The sequence below is a fragment of the Schistocerca gregaria genome, unplaced genomic scaffold (assembly GCF_023897955.1).
Source record: "Schistocerca gregaria isolate iqSchGreg1 unplaced genomic scaffold, iqSchGreg1.2 ptg000178l, whole genome shotgun sequence".
Classification (NCBI taxonomy): Eukaryota; Metazoa; Arthropoda; class Insecta; order Orthoptera; family Acrididae; genus Schistocerca; species Schistocerca gregaria.
This window is the reverse complement of record NW_026061728.1, coordinates 6,395,015-6,402,150: the sequence shown is the minus strand read 5'-3', so window position 1 is coordinate 6,402,150 and position 7,136 is coordinate 6,395,015.

Below are 7,136 nucleotides of genomic sequence, written 5' to 3'. Positions count from 1 at the left end.
TGAGTTTCTGAAGCGAGTTTTACTGCTTTGTAACTGGCAACAGGATCGCGTTTACGTGTATGTTTATCTGGGCATGACAACCAATTACAATAAATCCTCCTCCTCCTCTCTCCCCCCCCCTCCCCATAAGCATAAAAAAGCTAATGTCGGGCTTGGTAGTCTAGCAATAATGAGCGTGCAGGAACAGTAGAAGTCGCGAGTTTGAATCTCAGTGCCTCTCTTTTTTGTATTTTTAAGTGTAGTGTGCCATGTTTTTGTCTAAATATACCACTTAAGCTTTTATAACTGGAGCTACCATATGCTCTGAAACTAATAATACTTTGTCTTTTTTTTATTGCGTTCCTCAATCGGAAAAAAAACAGAACCCTTGTTTTTCGTCTGTCCGTTGCACATCCTATGCTTCAGGAACTTGGAGATGTATCAAATTGAAATTTTTTTCACATACTGAGGTTGTGTTCCCTTCACGGTGTAAAATATACAGACCTATAGGGCACTTTCTGTTGACCTACACTAATGAAAATTGGCAAGAAGCAAGGTAAAGGAAAAGTCCGAAAACTGGCAATTTGTAATTATATCACACGGAAATTGTTATCCAACATCGAACTTGAAATTACAACAATCAGTAGTTCTGCGTTCATGTTGACTGGATCGCAATACTAAACGTCAGATATCGCGCAAGGAATGTCAGTATTGCGTTTCGGAATTTAGCCGTCATCAGATATCCATATGCGATTACTGCATGTGCATATGTCGTTCAAAGTTGCACGTGAAGCAAAAATTCGCAGAATAGACGCAGTCAGCCTCAATGCTACTAATTACTCTAATAATACTACTTAAATATCTTCAACATTTCGCGGCCCTGTCAGCAACTGTATAAATATTAATTTTAATAATTAACAGCCTCAGTTGCACCGTTTATCTAGAATTTACCTATGTTTCAGTCGGTATAACCCAACCTTCCTCACAATAACAGTATCTACTGTTTGTCCATAGTGGACATCGTCAAGTATTCATAAATTATCGTCAGACTGTAAAACTTATCTGGCACTACGTCGGCCCCACGTCGCGGCAGCCACGAGTGCTGTACTGGAACTCCACTATGGACAAACAGTAGACACTGTTATTCTGAAGAATGTTGGGTTATCCCGACTGAAACTTGGGTAAAGTCTATGTAAGCGGTGCAACTGAGGCTGTTCATTATTAAAATTAAAATAATAATACTGGTCGCCGGCTTCCTGCATGATCTTGTCATATTTACACTATTAAAATGAAAACATTCTCTCCAGACGAGTTTTAGCATTTTTCTCTGACAAATTTTGAGGTATCAAGTCTAAGTGCAGACCTAAGACGTAAAAAAAAGTAATGACTTCTGTATTTCTAAACGTCTGAAAAAAAATCGTAAGTACTTAACATCAAAATGTTGTGTAATGAACTGTTTGTAGATGGAGAAAGGAAGCCCAGTGGCAGACATGTTTCATTAAGATCACTGATTTTATTTTCATATAGCGAAACCCATTTGGTGACAAAAATATGCATTTTCTTGGAGTTGCGAGACACATTCCTGAAAGCAGTGATGGAATGCGTTATGTCTATTATCTACAGGTATTGTGTGATTTTTTTCTTTCAAGAAATACTTGACGTCATGGTGTACAAACTGCCTGCGATTGCCACAATTTTTTTTTTCTTACCGTCCATTCTTTCAAAAAAAAAAAACTACTTTGGAAGTGCCAAAAGATACTATAATAAGTAAAATTTGTATCAAACGCCGCACTGTACAATGTACTTGCTGTGAGACAGTCACGGTTCACGAAACACATCGCCTGGGGCCGAGGAGGGGCACCACAGTCCTAGGTCCGTGGTACTACGCCACACACACAGGCCAAGTCAGAGGACAGAGCCCGCACATTAGTGGCAAACTATTGGCTTTGGATGGGCAGGCCCGATCCGTTAGAGATGCCTGCAATTTTGGCCCGCCACGGAAGTCCATTCATGTGGCCAGCTATTCACGTGCACAGACACCACGTCGATGAAATGAGACCGCGGTGATCACACACGCAACAGGTAACTGGAGCAAATACTCTGAGAGTAATCAGCAACTCACCGTGAGGATGATCGCTCAGGCACATAGAAAAGACCATCACACTCTATAACTAAATTTTTGGCTGCAGCCTTTGTCAGAAATCGAAAGTTGCTGTGACTTTTTTTACCGCCAGTAAATTTTTCCAGTCGCGGAAGCCGTCAGGCGCTGACGCCACCCTGCAACACACCTCTGCCAGGCGGGCTGAATGGAGCACAGCCCCTGTAAATCATTAACTGCACAGTCCAGCGAGCTAAGAAAGTTGCAGCTCGGTCCGCAGAGGTCCTTCGTGCACACGAGACACTATAGCAGGTGGTGCATACAACCGCGACAGGGTCACTGCTGCTGCATCCACCGTGACTCGTGCGGCCACTCGAGTGTAAGTGTGCTTCCAGTCGCAGCCGACAATTGGTGCCCACTGCTACAAACCCAGAGAGAATCTTCTCCAACACAAAAACCTAATGTACAAGAAATTAAAGATGTCATTAGGTTATTACTTCTGATACTCTCCTATAACTATTTCCAGGTTAACGCTGAAATTCTTTTACGACCGGAAGCCTTTGCTGTACCCATTTGTATAACAAGTACACTTGCTAAGAGTTTTGTTAAACTTCACAAAAGGCAGTACTTTAAAAAATTGTTGTGACCTGAGCAATTTTCCAGTCTTTAGGTACGGATCTTTCTGTGAGCGGTTGTATATAATTGCTAAATATGGAGCTATTGTATCAGCACATTCAGAGGAACCTGACTGGTATCTAATCTGAACCGGAAGCCTTGCCTTTATCAAGTGATTTAAGCTACTTTTCTACACCGAGGATATTTACTTCAATGCTACTCATCTTGGCACTTTCTGTTGACTGCACTTCGGGAATACTTGCTTCGTATTCCTTGATGAAGGAGTTTCGGAAAACCATGTTTCTTAACTCTACTTTAGTGGCACTGTCATCAGTGACTTCACCGTTATTTTCGCGCAGTGAAGGTACTGACTGCATCTTGACACCGGTGTACTTTATGTATGACCAGAATCTCTTCGGGTTTTTCGCCAGATTTCGAAACAGAGTTTTGTTGCAGAAATTATTAAGAGCATCTCGCACTGAAGTAGCTGCTATATTTAGAACTTCGCCAGTCTTGCGGATTTTGGATTCTTTCAGATTTGGCATGCCTTTTCGTTGCTTCTGCAACAGCGATTTGACATATATATATATCTGAAATCATTCCACATCTTTTCTACGCTTACATGATCAAATCGGAAGGAGTGGAGGCTGTCTCTTTAAAAAGCGTTAAGAGCGTTATTAGCTTTTTTTTAATAGATGTATTTTGAGTTTCTTTTAGATGGTTGTAGGCGTTACAGTATTCAGTGTAGCAGCAACTGCCTTGTGGTCGCCAATCCCTGTATTCGTCATGATACTACATATTCATCCAGGAATATTTGCTGCCAAGAGGTCAAGTACGCTTTCGTAACAATTTATGCTTCGAGTGGGCTCACGAACTAATTGTTCAAAATAATTTTTTAAGAAAGCATTCAGTACAATTACAGATGACGTTTTATGCCTGCCGCCGACTTTAAACGCATAAATTTTCCAGCATATCGAGGGTAGATTGAAATCACCACCGACTATAATTGTGTGAGTGGGCTACCTATTTGAAATGAGACTCACGTTTTCTTTGAACTGTTCAGCAACTATATCCTCTCAGTCGGGGGCCGGTAAAACGATCCAGTTTAATCCGATAGACAAGTATAGCCTCTACCCATACTATTACGCAGGAACTATCTACTTCAGTTTCACTACAAGGTAAACTACTTCTGACAACAATAAATACTCCAGCACCAACTGTGTTTAATCTATCCCTTCTGAACGTTGTTAGGTCGTTTGAAAAATTTTTGGCTTAACTTATTTCCGGCTTTAGCCAGCTTTCCGTACCTATAACTGTTTGAGCTTCAGTGCTTTCTATTAGGGCCTGGAGATCTGGTTCTTTCCCAACACAGCTAAGATAATTTAAAACACCGATCTTTTCTACAACCACCTTACTGTGTGTTCCCTGACCCCTTTTAGACGGGAGCCATTGCTATGGTTTCCTGAGACCCTCTAACCTAAAAATGCACCCCCGCCGCCCCCGCTACCCGTGTAGTGGACTCCTCACCTATTAAGCGGAGTCCGGAAACCTACCACCCTGTGGCTCAAGTCAAGGAATCTGAGGCCTACGCAGTCACATAACCGCCTGAGCCTATGATTCACACCTTCCACTCGGCTCTGCACCGAAGTTCCACAGTCGGTTCTGTCGATGGTGGTGCAGATGGTGAGCTCCGCCTTAATCTCGCAAGCAAGACTGGCAGTCTTTACCATATCCGCTAATCAAAACCAGAGAGAATCTCCTCCAATCCAAAGCGACATACGCCATTGGCTCCGAGTTGGGCCACCACCTGCAGTTGGGTGCACCCTGTACTCTTCATGGCATCCGGAAGCAATCAAGAGTGACTCCCCCACCTTGTGCACACTGCCGTCCTTCCCCTCCTTGGCAGCCATGTTACTAAGGGGGCCCAATTACGCGCCTATTATTGGAGTTCCGAACTACCGGCAAACTCACCTTCTGTGAACGCCCAGAATTTGCGTTCCAAGAGGCTTCCTGTGGACGCCCTACGATCGGCCCCTCGCAAAGCCTTTGGCTGCCTGCCAGACTTTGGAATGGTCCCTCAGTCGACCACAGGTGAGGTTCAACCTCAGCGCTGTAGACCAACATAAATTTAGGCTAATGGCATCAGTGCTGCTCAGAAATCTGCAGTCTGAGAAGACAATTCCAAATGCAAGGGGAAAAGACACAAGAATGTTGTAAGTAAATATCAGAAACTTATATATTATAAAGAACGTTCCTAGATGTTGAAAGCGACCAAAATTGTAAATTCCACTTACGATGTTTTAAAAGAATAAACTGATATGGTAAACTAAACGAAGTGTGCTTTTCTTCATGGTTACGTGACGTTACGTATATATCTGTTTTGTATTTTTTTTCGTCCATGCCTTTCGTTTAAGCACTCACTCAAGCTAAACAGGTCTCTGCTGCCAAGTCATTATCACTTCCATCGATGAAGGGTGAAAAACAAAGGAAAGAGTATTCAGTTTCTTTTGCCTGATGGCGCATTTAGGGAGTGCGGATGCATGGCAGAAGCGCATTCTTACGCAACTTTGGTAAAAATAAACGTACGTTTATACCGTAACAGCGTTGCGTACGTTGATTAGGACTCTATAATCATACAAATATACTGAAAAGGACAACCAAATCAGCATCCACTGAAACGTGGAAATAGGACGAGAAGATTTGTTTTTACTTTTTAGACATTACTGCAGACTCTAGAAAATTCGAAGCTCAAGGGACCGTTACAATCAAGTATGCATAATTCGAAGTTCACAGGAACTATGAAAAAGTTCGAATAATTAAGAGAAAAAGTTCGAATAATTAATTCTATTTAACTCCACTTTATTCTAGATGAAATCAGGGAAAATCGAAATAAAATTTCGACTTTATTTCTTTTGTATTCCCAGTTTTCTTACATGTTATTTGCTTTTGTATTTGAAACGGAAGGCACACACAAATGTTCGAAAATACGTAAATTCAGCTTCATTCATTTTTCAATGAATTTTATGAAGTAAATTTTTTATAAACGACCTTATGCCTTTGGAGTTGGCGTGTCACTCCTTATTTGTATCTGAGACTTCGGTTCCCAGACTAACCGTTAATGATTGAGCGCTCCGTTAAGCTATAACCTCTGACAAATACCTTTTGTACCCTGCATTGAGTAAGCCAATTCCATAAGCTTTCAGCAAGATGCGCGACTCGCCTCGCCGGTCTGCTTGCTTTCGCCTTTTAATACTTATCAGCAACATTATCTTTCCGCTCGATCATCGTTTGCAGCATGGATGGTGGAATCCCGAAACAATTCGTTACCTGCTACTTCTTATTGCATTTCACAGCGTCGAAACTCGTTTCTGTTTTACGAAAGTCGAAAACTTCCTGGATGTTATTCTGACGTGAAAACGCCAACTTTCTCCTTTGTCGAAGTTTCTTCTGTGGCAAAGTGGCGTCAGATTTGAATCACTAATAACAACGAGACCGACAGTGCGCAAACAAAGGTTAAGTCCACGCCGTCTGTACGTGGTTGTCGTTTATTGCCTGTGTTGTCAGCGTGCCAGTGTAGGCAAATGCGCGTCATTGTTACAAATCAGCTTTGTGTAAAGTTATAAACTGGTGTAGCTGTAAGCTAGGATTCTGATTTGGGTGTCATTGCGATGAACAGCTTAGGGAGCTGCGCTAGGATTCGTAGAAAATAAAAATACTAGCGGGATATAAACGAAAATCTATATTGAGTTTAAACCTACGACACAAAGGAAGAGTTCGTCTCATAGGAGTTGTAAATATGCTCTAAATTACAGAAAACGCGAGAAAAGCCCTCCCAGAAGCCTAAAAAGCGCTGAGCAAATGCGACAGCTCCCGCAGAGTCGGAAAAAGGGAAGCAACGGCGCAACCCGATATCGTACTCAAGGGCTATATCGTACACCGGCCACTGCAAGTGGGACCACTGTGAGTAACCGTGTGACCACTGTATTACAGATATTAATTATCAATATGTAATTTAATATGAAACACCTGTTACGATTTTATCCCGACGTTTTCACGAAAAATGTACGGTGCGGACCTGAACTGCACACACAGAAATTTATTTGCAACTGATTAATATGCTTTGGTATTTCGTGCATTGTTAAAACAAGTGATGAAACAAATAGAATTATCCGGAGTAAGCTAGGCGTTGAATTGTAATTATAGAATGTTTGTGGGTCGTTCTGCTATGACGCTCGCCTAAATTAGTGAAGAAGTTTCTTCGGTTTCCTAGAGGCATTTGGGATCAGGTTGAAACAAACGATTAACAAGCGTCGACTGCATACAGTCGCAAAGGCTGATTTCAAACGTGTTTGATAACTGTAAAGCTACTTCAGCTGGGTTAGGAGAACAGCTACCAGTCGGAGGTAAACACTTCCCCCTCACAGCGTTCTAATGTTGCCTGTTA